A 15,606-nucleotide genomic window follows, 5' to 3' on the forward strand; every position below is an offset into this window, starting at 1 on the left:
ATGAAAAAGGAAAACATGTTTTTGGATTTTTGGATTTTATGGAAATTGAAGTGCAAATGCAATGATATGGTATGAATGAATGCATGCTCTAACTAAATGCAATTCTATATGACATATATGACAAATGAATGCAACTTAAACTATATTATATGATGCATGATTTCTAGTAAACTATGGTCACCTATGATCAAACCTCCCCAAACCGATTTAAAAACTATTTCTAGTGTAGAAAAGAATAGGATTGGTCATTAGTGACTATGCATGAATGCAACTAACTATATGAGACATGTGAGATATATTACAATGCAAACTATACTAAATGAACTAACTAATGTAAATGAAATATGAAATATAATACAAATGCAAGCTAAATGTATATGTATATAACTAAATACAAGTGTAAATGTAATGCAAAGTCAAAGGAAAGGATATCTTACAAATGGTGGTTTGAGGTAGGACTCCACCAAACTATGTTAAATGGCAAATTTCTTTATCCATGGAGCTTATTGCTCTTAAAAGTTGGTCAAAAGCTTGTGAATGGTCCTCAATTAAGCATGAATAAGTCTTGAACCATTGCAAAATAGAGTAGGGCCAATCCATGAGGGACCTCCCTTTGAACTCCTTCCCCTTCTCCTTTGCTTTGTCATGATGGCCTTCCCGACTCTTAAAACTAGCAAACTTGAGATTCTTGTCATAGAGGGTTTTCCGATTGCTCCTTTTTCTTCCATGGTTGATGATGCAAATGCTTGGACTAGTCAATCCTCCAAGGATAGAAGGCGAACTTTCATGGCATTGATGATGGGATGTCTTAGGAGTTGGGATGGTGGGTGCCAAATTTCCACATGTAACCTCCTTCTTGGCCTTTTCTTTGAGCTTCTCCACTATGTAATTCTTGTATGACGATTTAACTTTCGTGAGAAGGTCCATAATGTTATCTCCAAGTATCATGGGCTCCATAGTGGGTTTGAAAAGACTCTCATGAAGGCATTCCTCCTCTTCATCGAACCAATCTTCAAACTTCTCAAGGATGGGTTCCTCAATCAAGTTGGATCTAACAACTCCATTTATCATTTGAGCCTATCTTTCCCTCATCATCTTCTTCCATAGATATGTCATCATCTCTTTCTCCATATAAATCATAAATAGGGGCTTTACTTATCCTCAATAATTCTTCCTCCAACACCTCAATGTCCACATCAAATGACACACCCTCATACTCACAAAGTCTAAGAGTACTTGGCTTACTCAACTTCATATCTTCTTCATCAAATACCACACTTTCATACTCACAAGAGCTCAAAGAGATTGGCTCTTCCCACTTCTCATCTTCCACATCAAAGGGTACTCCTTCAAACTCACATTCATGGTCAATGCTCAAGGATTGGTGGGGAGCGGTTGGTTGAGTGGTTTCTCGGGTTGCCTCCATTTGGGCAATACGAATTGCCAACTCCTCACCATGGGTAATAATGCTTTGAAGAACATTGTCGCTATTTTGGCTCTCCTCTAGCACTTGTTTGAAGAAATTTTGTTGATCCCCCATCATTTGGAGATTCACATTTTGAATGGATTCATTTTCTTGTTGTGGATGGGTGTGAAAGTGGTTGTATTGTTGCAATTGAAAGTCATTATGAAGTGGGTATTGAGTGGGTGGTTGTTGTGGATAATGGATGTGGTGGTTTTGGTGGGAAAAATTGGGGTAGTAGTTAGAATTTTCATTGTACGAATACCAAGGTAGGTTTGTGTTGACTTGCTTCTCAAACTCCCCATACCCATAGTCATACTCAAAAGATCCACCACATACTCCATATGTCAAGTCTTGAGCCATCATAGCTAAGACAAGGAAACAACTACAAGCATGGAAACTACACAAAAACGGTAAGAACAATCCTTGAGGAACAAGTTCCTCAAGGTGAAAGCACGATTAAAATAGACAAACAAGTAAGAACTTAATCACATAGCACCATCCCCGGCAACGGCGCCATTTTGATGGGTGATGTCGTCGGGTCTCCCAATCAAACACATTTATTATTCTCAACAAACAACTAGTTAGCGGTAAGTCGAGGTCGATCCATGGAACGGTGTGTTTTGGGTTCTATGTCTATCTATCTCAATTTATGCTAGTGTCACAATTGATTTGGGTTTGTAGTTGTGTTTAAGACTAATGCAAGCAATAAAGTAAAACAAGCAATAAAAGGAAGGATGTAAATAAATGATTAAAAGTACTAGGATATCATGGGGTTATAGGGGATTCATGGTGTTGATCATACAAACATGTTTACAAAGTTGCAAGCAATTAATGTTGTGGAAGAACCGAGTTGGTTTATGTCTTATGGTTCATAGGAAGAGTTGGGTCCCGGAGCCGAATCGATTAGATTGTATAACACCTACAAGTCGACTTACTTTCCTCCTACTCAACTTCTATGCATGGTCTAACAAGACTCGAGTTGGGTTATATCTTACAAATCTTGTTGAATAAATAAGAGATGAGTAAAAATGCAAGGATTCATAGACTTAGCATTTCATCAAACATAACATGTGCATAGGTTGACATCACAACAAGCAATCAATTTAATTATGTAAATATATTAGATTAAGCATGAATCAATCCCCAGGTTGGTTTCCCCTAATTACCCATTAATCCTAGATAAGAGACTACTCACTCATTATCAAGTTTAACATGCTAACAAGATTGTCAATCATATTAACAAGGCAAAACATGATGAACAAGTAAGAAAGATTAACAATAATTAAAATAAGGATTTAGAGAATTATACCTATGGAGATTCCAAAATAATAATGCAAAGAATAATAGAAGTACTTGATGATTGATGGAAGGTTTTCAATCTCCCAATAAACCCAAATGATCTTCTAATTACCCATTAATAAACTTGAATTACTCAATAAAAAACTTGAACAATAATTAAGGAAAGATTAATGTATAATTTTGTAGAAAGATTAAAGGATAATCTATTCTAATCTACTCCTAATCTAATCAAAGGAAAGTTGATTTAATCTAAGAAAGCTTGGTTAAGAGAGCATGGTAATCTAAGTAGTACAATAGGGTATTTATAGTGAGGATTAGGTGCACAAATAAATGAGGGTTACTAAGGGCTTAAATGACGATTAAGTCCTTGAGAAATCGCTCCTCTCAAGAAAAGATGCGGGTTTCCTTCTAGCTAGTCTTTCAAAAATATGCGCATCTCGAATGGAGAAAGAAGAGGACGTGTTGCAGTGGAGGACAATCCGAGCGGCCAGGTAGTCGGGACGAGCGGACTGTAGCAGGGGGAGACGAGCGGATCAAGCACGGGACGCTCGGATCTTAAGGCAGTGTTCTTCTTCATTCTTGTCTGCCAAACAATCCGAGCGTCTTGAAGGGGAGACGCTCGTCCTGCAGGAATCCGAGCGTATTTGGTCTCGGGACGCTCCTCCTGCAGCAGACGAGCGGATTGGGTCTCGGGACGCTCGTCCTGGCGGACAGTTTCTCTATTTGAGCTCGGATTGTAAAACGAACGTCATTTTCTCATCCGGACTCCTATTGGAGTGATTAAAAAGCCTATATCACTTGATTTTTCGACGCCGTTTCATCTAGAATACTTTCAGATCCTAAGGAGCAACTCTACATTTGGGTTTCAAGCAATTTCTTCTTGCAATGTCTTCCTTCTCGTCATCCTTGGTTTTAAGTCTATGATCCTTCTATATACTATTTATTACTACATCCTTGGTCATCATTCTTGCCTCCTCTTCATACTAGTCCATCCAATATCTTTATAAAGCTTCTAAATATGCACGGGAGATGGGAATTTCCGCCTAATTGTCTTCTTTCCTACAAAACATACGAAATGTACTAGGAAAGCAAAATAGGAAACATTTGACGGATAAAATGGCTATGGAATGTTATAATAGTATGAAAAATAGGTTCAATTAGGGGACTAAATGTTTGAAAATAATGTTCACATCAGTACTAAACGACTGTATCACTTATTAATATTAATCAAGTTGTAATCACACAGTTCAATCTTAATCTTTCCTTAATCATTCAAGTGTTCTTAGATTTAGTTGGGTAATTTGAAGACTATTTGGGTTTATTGAAGAATTGACAACTCTTCATCATTCATCAAGTTTTCTTCTATTATTCTTTGCTTATTATTTGGATCATCTTAAGTTGGTACAATTCCTTTTATCCCTTAATTATTGTTTATTGCTTTACTCATCCACCATGTTTAACCTTGTTAATATGATTAACACCCCTTTTAGCATGTTTACCATGACCATGAGTGAGTAGTCTCCTAGCTAGGGTTAATGGGGGGATTAGGGGAATTAATCATGGGGTAGATCTTAACTTAATAAGTTCATATGATTACTTGCTTGTTGTAGTTTCAACTTATGCACAGGTTGTGCTTGATGAAATGCTTGATTGACAACCTAGCATGAATCTCTTATCCATTCAACAAGGCTTGTAAGACATAACCCAACTCAAGGCTTGTTAGACCATGCATATAGTTGAATAGGAAGAAATTAAGTCGACTTGTATGTGTTGTAAAGTCTTGACCGACTCGTCTCCAAGACCCGAACCTTCCTAGGAGTTGTAGATATAAACTAACTCGATTCCACTACAATAATAATTTGCTTGCATCTATGAAACTTGCTTATGAGATCTCACCATGATTCCCTTATGAACCCATGCCACCCTAGTGCCTTAATCAATTGTGACACCCTAAGACATAACTCTCACCATTATTGTTAAGTAGTTTACATTGCAAACCTCAAACTCAATCCAAATTGTGACACCCTAAGACATAACTCTCTACAACCGATAAATCCATACAATACTCGTCCCTTGGGATCCGACCTTTACTTGCCACTCTACTAAGAGTAGTTAGTTTAGATTATAAATATTGTTTTGATTGGTAAGCATAGACGACAAAGTTTAGACCGAATCAAAAATGGCGCCGTTGCCGGGGACGGTGTTCAATTGAATTGTTATCATTTGTTGTTTTTAGTTGTGTCTTTCTTAACCTTGGGGAAGTCAAACTCCTCAAGGTAGTTTTAATTGTTTTCTAGTTGTTTAATTTTGGCATGTCTAGGAGATCACAAGGCGATATTTTGCCTATTAATTCTGAGATTGAAAGAAGCTTGACCAACATTAGAAGAACTGTTAGAGGAACTTCAACAAGTTCGGGTATTGGAGAACTTGTGGACATTGGTATCATCCATTCAGATAGTGTTGAGTTTACCAACCCTTTTGCAAGACAAGGAGAGGAGAACCCAATTCAAAACCAACCACAAAATCAACCCACAATGCCTAAATTTTCATCTCATTCCGTACCAATCGAGGAGAACCTACCAAATGTTACTCCAACACCACCCCACTTGACCGGTAATTTCATTGCTAAATCCGCATTCATACAATTAGTTGAGGGAAGTCAATTTGGAGGGATGCCTAGTGAAGATCCTCATCTACACATGGAAACTTTTTGTAACTATTGTGATGCAATTTCCCAAACGGGGGTAACTCAAGACCAAATTCGATGGGTATTATTTCCTTTTTCTTTGATCGGAGCCGCAAAGCAATGGTTAAAGAGCCTAGACAAGGCCACTCTTGGAATTGATTCATGGAAGAAGTTAGAACTTGCCTTTTACAAAAAGTTCTATCCTCCGGAGAAGACTAACATGTTAAGATCCCAAATCACCGGATTCAAGCAAAGATATGAAGAGTCTCTATATGAGGCTTGGGAGAGATTCAAAGATACATGTCACTCTTGTCCTCATCATGGGCTAAGCGAATGGTTTCTTGTTCAACAATTTTGGAATGGGTTGTATGAAGACTCAAGGAATGTGCTCAACATGGGTTCTAATGGAAGATTCACCGAGGTAGATGACAACCAAACTTGGGCAAAGATAGAGGAGATAGGCCAAGAAAAGATACTAGGGGAGGGAAACATGAAGTTGACTCTGTCACACAATTGAGTGCCGATTTGGGTGCCCAACTAAGCGCCCATATTGACACAATGAACTTGAAGTTTGAGAAAGCCATAGCCAAGATGAATGAAGCTTCTCAATCACGCAAGCATCATGTCAATGCCATGGTGGGAACATCTTCTACTCCAAATGGAGTGTGTGAGAATTGTGGAACTTTGGGACATGATCAACAAGAGTGTAGGGGCACAAGTGAGCAAGTGAATGCTTTCCAAGCATACAAGAATGGCACCCCTTATTCCAAATATTATAATGAAAACACCAAATTTCACCCGAACTTCTCATACAAAAGCCAAAATGTTCAAAACCCTCAACTAACATACACCCCACCTCCAATGAGAAATCCTACTCAAAGACCATACTTCAACCAAAACTAACCCTCTTACAATCAATCCAATGACCATGCTTTTGATGTTCAAAAACCGATCCTCCAAATGCAAAAGAGCCAACAAGATTTATTTGCTCAAATGAAAAGAGATAGCCAAGCCAAAGACACTACCATCAACAATATCCTTGCTCATATCAAAATATTAGAAACACAATTGTCCCAAATGGCCTCTTCAAGTTCCCAAAGACAAAAAGGACAATTACCTCCTCAAGGTAATCCTTCTAAAAGACATGAGACCATCAATGCCATTCACTAGAGAAGTGGTACAAGATATGAGGGACCTAAGATGCCAATTGAAGAGAATATTGTTGAGGAAAATGACAAGAAAAGTGATGTGATAGAACCATTGAGGAGAAATCCTAAGGTGGTAGAGCCAACTACCAATGACTCATAGAAGAAGAGAAATGAAGAGAAGGCCAAAGAGGTTGAGAAAGAGCCTATTGTGATTCGACTTCCGTTTCCAAGTCGACAAACCAAGCCAAGCTTGATGAGCAACTTGGAAAGTTCATGGAGATTGTGAAGAACCTAGAGGTTTCTATACCATTCGCGGAGTTGATCAACCATGTTCCGGCCTATGCAAAATACATGAAAGACATCTTTACCAAGAAGAAGTCCATAAGGAAGTTGGAAACCATTGCCTTCATGTAATACCCCGTATTTTGATAATAATTTATGAGAATAATTTATTTAATTTAAATAATTAATTAATGGAATTTTTAATAATAATTGCAAATAAGATGTTAATTAAATAATAAAGTAAGTAAGGAAGCAAGTCGGGAATTGAGCTTAGCTAGTAATAAGGCCTTGGGCCGTGTGAAATAGATATGGGCTGATTATAATAGGCCCAATGTGAGTGGTAGTCGGGATTTGAAACAGGATTTAATAATAAAATAATAAGTATAATAATATGGTAATTCTTAATAATAATTAGAAAAGGCAATAGTTTCCTAATTGACATCATATACTCCCTAAACCTAGACTATAAATAGATAATAAATCTGAAAAATAATAATTCACAAAGAAAGAAGAAGGAGATTTAAGAGACGGAAGGAGCAATTAACGATAAAAGGTAAGACCGTCGTAATTTATGTTTTTATCGTCTTAATCTATTAAGTTATAGTTTATACACCGTATAGACCACCGTAATACACGCCACTGACCTTAGTAGTTACCTTTGACCACCGTGATGCTATTAAGATTGTTTTTGACCATCGTTGACCACCGTGGGTGGCGGTTTAGGCGTCTCAAAGGTGGTTGCTGTGGATAATTAAGACGGGTTTTAACCCATGTATACATGACGACTTGACCTGGGACTTGGGTGGTTGATCTTGTCGGCGGTGGGTGGTCCTACTGGTGGTGTTGGGGTGGTGTGTCATGGTGGTTGGTATGGTGGCTGTTAAGGAAGGTGGCCGTTTGGGTGTTTGTGCATTAGAAGGGTTGTGCATCATTTCTCGGTGGTCGTGGGGTGTTGTGACAGGTCGTGGATAGTGGTGGGACCACCGTGGGTGAAGGGAGACCACGGTGGTGGCCACTAGCTCTCGGGGTGGTGGTTTGGTTGTTAGTGTCGGGTTTTGAAGGGATGGTTATGGCGTGAAGGGTTGAGGGTTTGGGGGTGGTTTGGCAGGTGGTTATGGGTTGCTGGGGGTGCTGGGTATGGTGGAGGATGATGGTGACATGTAGTGGTGGTCGTGGTCGTATGTATTATAGCTTGAACGCGGTGTTTGGATGTCGGGTTTTCGGTAATGGTGATGTTGTGCTTGTGGTTGTTAGGGCGTCAGTTTGTGGCGGTTGGAGGCAGTTGTAGCTGGGGTTTGGGGCGTGGTTGGGTGGCTAGAAGAGGAGACTCATGGTGGGGCAGGTGACAGAGGTGGTTGTGTCGGGTTGTGGGTGTATAAATGGTGTTGTTGGTAGTGTCGTGGTGTGTAGTTGTTTCACTAGTCATGTGTGGTGGTAATTATGGGCACTGACCACCATGGCTGGGATGGGAAGAGTAGGTGGTCCACGGTGGTGTGTGAGGACGGAGGGTGCCATAAGTGTGGTGGTGGTTTGAGGGGTTGTTTTTGAGGTAGTGGTTGCATTGTGTAATGTGAAACGGGTTGTGGAAGAAGTGTTATCACGTGAATTGAATTACGTGGGTGGCATTATTATATTGTGGAATTGTTAGTCGGGTTTCCATATTTGTTAAGACGGGTTTATTTGGGTGTTAACAAGGGTTGTGGGAAGTCAGGTTTTTAATATAATGACTCCATATTAGTTGTATAATTAATTTATAATTGATAAAATAATAGTTTGGGTTGTTGTAAGACGGGATTTAACTAATGGTTTGAGACGGGTTTTTAATGGGTAATTTACGTAGTAAATGAATTATTGTAATTAATGAGTAATTAGTAATTAATTATATGAAAAATATAATTAAAGCAATTAAACTATAATTAACTTAATTACTTAAAGAATCGAATAATTAATAATTAAATTATAATTATTTATGTTAGGTGACAGAATTGTTGAGAAGCCTTATTTAGATTTCTATTTATTGGGTTGTTGTATACGAAGTATTTGCTTGTCAGGTAGGAATTTCCTACTCAACTCGGGTTTTATTGTTAAGTGAATGTATATTTAATTGTGACGGTTTATGAGATTAATGTTAATATTGTGATTTATTATTGAAGATAGAGTATTTGTGTATGCTAAGATTTTGGCTCAGCTGTATGACGAGATTGTTATTGAGTATTTGTTGTTGGTTATATTTTGTATGGAGAGTCGATTATTCAGTTGAGCATAACACGGAGGGTGTTACTGCCAGTTGTGCATAGCGAGTGATCGTTACTGCCAGATGTGCATAGTAAGTAATTACTACTGCCAGAGATAGTTGTGCATAGTAAGTAATTACTACTGCCAGTTGAGCATGGTATGAGAGTACCACTACCAGTTGAGTTGAGCATAACACGGTGGTAAGGGGGTTGTGCTACTACCAGTGACGTAAATGAGTTGTACGAATGAAGTGATGAGAACTTGAAGGATGTCTATTTTGGTTGGATTATTATTGTTGTTTGGTTATTCCTACTCAACCTCGTGGTTGACCGTTTATTCTTTAACACCTGTGATGAACCATAATGGGGAGCAGATTTGACACGTACTAAAGATTAGCTGACTTGGGAGCTATAGGATGCGTGAGGACTTGGCCAGTCTACCTAGAAGTATAGACCATATAGATTATTTAATCACTTATTTTATTTCCGCTGCGAGTTGTAATTATTTTATATTATGTTTTAGTTGGTTAAGTTGTAATAAACATGTAATCACTAAGTTTTAATTTAAAGTACTTTGGTGAGTTGGACTTTGTTATTCACTACCTCGGGAAACCGAGATGGTAATGCTCTTATTTACTTGGGATGTCTAGCTAAAGACTCCTAAATAAATTGGGGTGTTACAAAGTGGTATTAGAGCAAAACGATCCTCAGGCCTAACCAATGAACAATAATGAACTTAAGCTGTGTCTAAATAAAATGAACCCCGGGTAGAAACTGTTAGGAGCCCCTCTTAGTGCGGTTATTAATGATTTTTAGAAGATGTAACATGTTTTCTTTACCTTGAAAAAAAAATGTAAGTTTTGTTCTTATCTTTTGCACATTGATATTTTGACGTTGTAAATTATGTGAAGTAGAATGACATGTCTAGTGATATGCGAAATGTGTTGACCTAAACCTATATACAGTATATAATTACATTAATTGCATCCATTTTTAAAGTTAGACTTCGTTAGTGAGAAATAGACGCACAAGTAATAGAAAAAATATTATTAATTCGAAGATTATTGTTATTCATCAGTTGATGTTGTGTTAATGATAATAGTTGTCTTATGTTACAATGTGTATTACATGTTTTGTGATGTTACAAAAAATGACTTGTTATTCCTGTTGTTTGATATCCCGAACTTCGAGGACGAAGTTTATTTTTAGGGAGAAGGAATGTGATACTACAAATGTTTTGAATTATTTTTTAGGCATATTTTGATGAGTATGATATAATTTGATAATGACTAACTAAATTGATTATGTTGCTATGATCATAAGTTGGAATGAAGATTTAGTTGTGTGGATGTTTATAATTGTTGTTGTGGTAGTTGTGGGCGAACTTTGGGACGAAGTTCATTTTAAGGGGGGAAGACTGTAATACCCCGTATTTTGATAATAATTTATGAGAATAATTTATTTAATTTAAATAATTAATTAATGGCATTTTTAATAATAATTGCAAATAAGATGTTAATTAAATAATAAAGTAAGTAAGCAAGCCGGGAATTGAGCTTAGCTAGCAATAAGGCCTTGTGCCGTGTGAAATAGATATGGGCTGATTATAATAGGCCTAGTATGAGGGGTAGTCGGGATTTGAAACGGGATTTAATAATAAAATAATAAGTATAATAATATGGTAATTCCTAATAATAATTATAAAAGGAAATAGTTTCCTAATTGTCATCATATACTCCATAAACCTAGACTATAAATATATAATAAATCTGAAAAATAATAATTCACAAAGAAAGAAGAAGGAGATTTAAGAGACGGAAGGAGCAATTAGCGATAAAAGGTAAGACCGTCGTAATTTATGTTTATATCGTCTTAATCTATTAAGTTATCGTTTATACACCGTATAGACCACCGTTATACACGACACTGACCTTAGTTGTTACCTTTGACCACCGTGATGCTATTAAGACTGTTTTTGACCATTGTTGACCGCCGTGGGTGGCGGTTTATGCGTCTAAAAGGTGGTTGCCGTGGGTAATTAAGACGGGTTTTAACCCATGTATACATGACGACTTGACTTGGGACTTTGGTGGTTAATCGTGTCGGCGGTGGGTGGTCCTACTGGTGGTGTTGGGGTGGTGTGTCGTGGTGGTTGGTACGGTGGCTATTAAGGGAGGTCGCCGTTTGGGTGTTTGTGCATTAGAAGTGTTGTGCGTCATTTCTGGGTGATCGTGGGGTGTCGTGATAGGTCGTGGATAGTGGTGGGACCGCCGTGGGTGAAGGGAGAGCACGGTGGTGGCCACTGGCTGTCGGGGTGGTGGTTTGGTTGTTAGTGTCGGGTTTTGAAGTGATGGTTTTGGCGTGAAGGGTTGAGGGTTGTGGGGGTGGTTTGGCAGCTGGTTATGGGTTTTGACCGTGTATTCGTGAACACTTGTGATGAACCATAATGGGGAGTAGATTTGACAGGTAGTAAAGATTAGCTGACTGAGGAGCTATGGGATGCGTGAGGGGATGTGACCAATATTTGAGCATATTTAGTCCCCGAATTAGCCTCGTTCCTATGCTTCTTAGTGCATATTTGGGTCATTTACTATCTTTAGTCCTTTATTTTGCATATCCTTTGAGGTTTTGTTCCCTTGGTAAGAGAGGAGTGCATACCTTGCATTTTCATTGCAAAATAGAGCTAAATTGATCGAATCTAACGACCAAGCATCAAAGTGAAGACAAGACTAGAAGGCCTTTGTAAATAATGAAGTATATGGACAATGATGAAGAAGATCCTTGCATCTCTGACACGATCTCGGAGGATTGTTGGAAGAAGCAAAGAAGGAAAGAAGAAAAAGCTCACTGGACTGGAATCCGCTCGTCCCAGCATCGGGCCGCTCGTCCAAGAGCTCCACAATCCGAGCGTCCCACCTACCAAGCCGCTCGTCCACCACCTGCACAATCCGCTCGCCCCGACCTTTTGGACGCTCGGATTGTTCTCCAGTGCAGCCCGGCTTCTTCTTGTTCTACTCGGGATGCACATCTTTCTTCGAGAGGAGCATTTCCTCAACTTTTCTTAAGGACTTAATCGTCATTTAAGCCCTTAGTAACCCTAATTTGTGTCCCTAATCCCCATTATAAATACCCCATTATACTAATTAGATTATCATGTTCTTCTCATCAATATTTAATGTAGTCTATATTATTCTAATCTCTCTTTAATCTTGTAATCAACTTTTAATCAAGTATTAATACAAATCTCATTTACTAAATTTCTTTATTGTTCATCCTTTATTTTGGGTAATTGAAGATTATTTGGGTTTACTTGGAGGATTGACAACCTTCCAATCATTCATCAAGTACTTCTATTATTCTTTGCTTATTAATTTGGAATTATCATTAGGTATAATTCTCTTAATCCCTTTTTAATTATTGTTAATCATCTTTACTTATTCATCATGTTTTGCTTTGTTGATATGATTGACAACCTTGTTAACATGTTAAACTTGATAATGAGTGAGTAGTTTCCTTAACTAGGGTTAACGGGGAATTAGGGGAAACCAACATGGGGGGATGATTCATGCTTAATCTAATATGTTCACATAATTTATTTGCTTGCTTGTTGTGATCTCAACTTATGCACATGTTATGTTTGATGAAATGCGAGCCTATGAATCCTTGTATTTTTTACTCATCACTTATCTTTTCAATGAGACTTGTAAGACATAAACTAACTCGAGTCTCATTAGACCATGCATATAGTTGAGTAGGGAGGATTAAGTCGACTTGTAGGTGTTGTACAATCTAATCGATTCGGCTCCGGGACCCAAACCTTCCTAGGATTGTAAGATATAAACCAACTCGATCCTATCACAACAATAATTGCTTGCTTATAACTTGAGAATATGTTTGTATGATCAATTCCCATGAATCCCCTATGAACCCATGACACCCTAGTGCTTTTAATCAATTGTTTACATCTCATTTTAGTCATATTGCTTGTTTACTTTTATTGTTATTTAATTTAGTGATCTTCTTATCTCAACCCAAATTGTGACACCCCTAGACACCACTACTTGCAATCGAAAATCCTACATCAATACCCGTCCCTTGGGATCCGACCTTTACTTGCCTCTTTACTAATAGTAGAGTTGTTTGTGAAGATTATAAATATTGTTTTGGTCTAGGTACTCCTAACGGCAAGTAACCGAAATATAAGCTAAGAAAGCGACCGACCAAAAATGGCGCCGCTGCCGGGGACGGTGTTAACTTGATTTGATTTTCTTTAATTGTTATTAGTTGCGTCTTTCTTTGCCTTAGGGAAGTAAAACTCCTCAAGGTTTGTTCTAATTATTTTTGAGTTGATTGATATTTTGCATGTCTAGAAGATCACAAGGTAACTTGTTACCCATTGACCACGAAATTGAAAGGACTTTGACAACCAATAAAAGACTTGCTAGAAATACTTTGAGAGGTATTGCTGAGGTTGTAGATATTCAACCAAATACTCTTGAGTTCATCAACCCTTTTGCAAGAGAAGGTGAGGAGAACCCCACACAAAATCAACCACACAATCAACCCACAATGCCTAAGTTTTCATCACATTCCGTACCAACCGAGGAGAACCTACCCAATGGTACTCCCACACCACAACACTTAACCGGAAATTTTATTGCAAAATCCGCATTTTTCCAATTAGTCGAAAGAAGCCAATTTGAGGGGATGCCTAGTGAAGACCCTCATTCTCACATGAAGACTTTTTGTGACTATTGTGATGCGATTTCACAAACCGGAGTGACTCAAGACCAAATTCGATGGGTCTTATTTCCTTTTTCTCTAATTGGTACCACGAAACAATGGTTAAAGAGCCTTGATAAGGCTACTATTGGAATTGACTCTTGGAAGAAGTTGGCTCTAGCTTTCTACAAAAAGTTCTACCCTCCGGAAAAGACTAACATGCTAAGAGCCCAAATCACGAGTTTTAAGCAAAGGGACGAAGAATCTTTGTATGAAGCTTGCGAGCGATTCAAAGGAACTTGTCGCTCATGCCCTCATCATGGACTTAGCGAGTGGTTCTTGGTACAACAATTTTGGAATGGTCTTTATGAAGACTCCCGAAACATTCTCAACATGGGATCAAATGGTATGTTCACCGAAGTTGACGATAATTAAACTTGGAACTGTTGGAATATGTGTCCTCCGACAATAATGCGATCACGACTGTTGATCATGATGATCACATGTTTAAGTCTCATTTTGAAGAATACAATTGGGAAGTATTTTTACTATCAACTGGTCAACATATATCGGTAATGACTGGCTGACTAGAGTTTGACATTACTGTCGTGCGACGGTGGTGATCAGTTGATCCCCTAGGTCATACCTATAGGGCAACACTCTTAATTGATCATTTAATTAATCGTATAGCGTTACGAGTTAATTAAATTACTTGAAAATTGACGGACGATTTTGGAAGTAAATTTTAAGTATCACATTGAAATTTGATTAAATGAGATACGGTCTGAGTAATCGAATTGTATCATTGCTCAGATGAAATTATTGTTTAAGGAAACAATTAAATTTGAATGAATTATTATAAATACAATTTGTTGTGATTTATAATTGGTAAAATATTTTGGTACAAGTAATTATGAATTACTAAAGTCAATTTATTACATGACATATTTTTATTAATACGTTGATTTTTAATATGTTAAAAATACATAACAATTCTATGTAACATGTGACATGTGACATATTGACAAATTGACAAAGATAAAATGGAATCCATTTTATCCTCATATGGACCGAAATATTGGGCGTGATTAACAATTTATATAATGTTAATTAAGACTAGTGGAATACATGATTATTTCTCTACAATAGACATGCATACCTAGTGTCTTTTGTGGAAGAGCACCAAGCCCATGCATTGGCCATCCCACACCCTCCTACCCGGTTTCCCATAGAAAAGAACAAGTGTCTTTTGCTTAAAATATGATCATTCACTACATGCTTAAGTGTGTGATAATATTATTCATTCATCTTATCAAAAAATATTTTTAGAGAGATAAAAATATTTTCCTTCCTTCCTCTTCCTCCTACCCGGTTTTAGGAGACAAAAACCAAAATTATTTTGGGTCAATTTTTCTTACAAATTTAGTATTGTAATAGTATTTATAATATTGATTTAAATTAAGAGTAAGCTTTGGGTATAAATCCTTGGGAGAGATCCTACACTTGGGTCTTTGTTCATCCAAAATGAAAGCTCAAGAACAAGAGAGAAGGAGATCTCTCTTGTGCCCTAAAACCGAAAATCCAATGTAAGATGATGGTTTCTTCCTTATATTGTTTATTAGTTTGCATGCATAAGATCATTTGTTAATTTTATGACAAATTAAATTATAACATATATGAATATACAAGTATATAGATCTACTTTTCCTTCAATCGGTATCAAGAGGCATGGTTGTTTGCATGCAAATCGGTTAAAAGTTTTTCCGAGTT

The 15,606-nt window shown here is 37.5% G+C and overlaps 2 non-coding genes across 2 annotated transcripts; both read right to left on the minus strand.

Annotated features, from left to right (window-relative positions):
* Positions 1-5,670: 5,670 nt before the first annotated feature.
* On the minus strand, positions 5,671-5,777 carry LOC141625326 (small nucleolar RNA R71). The gene has a single exon (XR_012535111.1). It is a non-coding gene; the product is annotated as a small nucleolar RNA R71 (small nucleolar RNA).
* Positions 5,778-14,055: 8,278 nt separating this feature from the next.
* On the minus strand, positions 14,056-14,162 carry LOC141624719 (small nucleolar RNA R71). Its single transcript, XR_012534525.1, has one exon. It is a non-coding gene; the product is annotated as a small nucleolar RNA R71 (small nucleolar RNA).
* Between the last annotated feature and the right edge of the window lie 1,444 nt (positions 14,163-15,606).

The sequence above is a fragment of the Silene latifolia genome, chromosome X (assembly GCF_048544455.1).
Source record: "Silene latifolia isolate original U9 population chromosome X, ASM4854445v1, whole genome shotgun sequence".
In the NCBI taxonomy this organism is placed as follows: Eukaryota; Viridiplantae; Streptophyta; class Magnoliopsida; order Caryophyllales; family Caryophyllaceae; genus Silene; species Silene latifolia.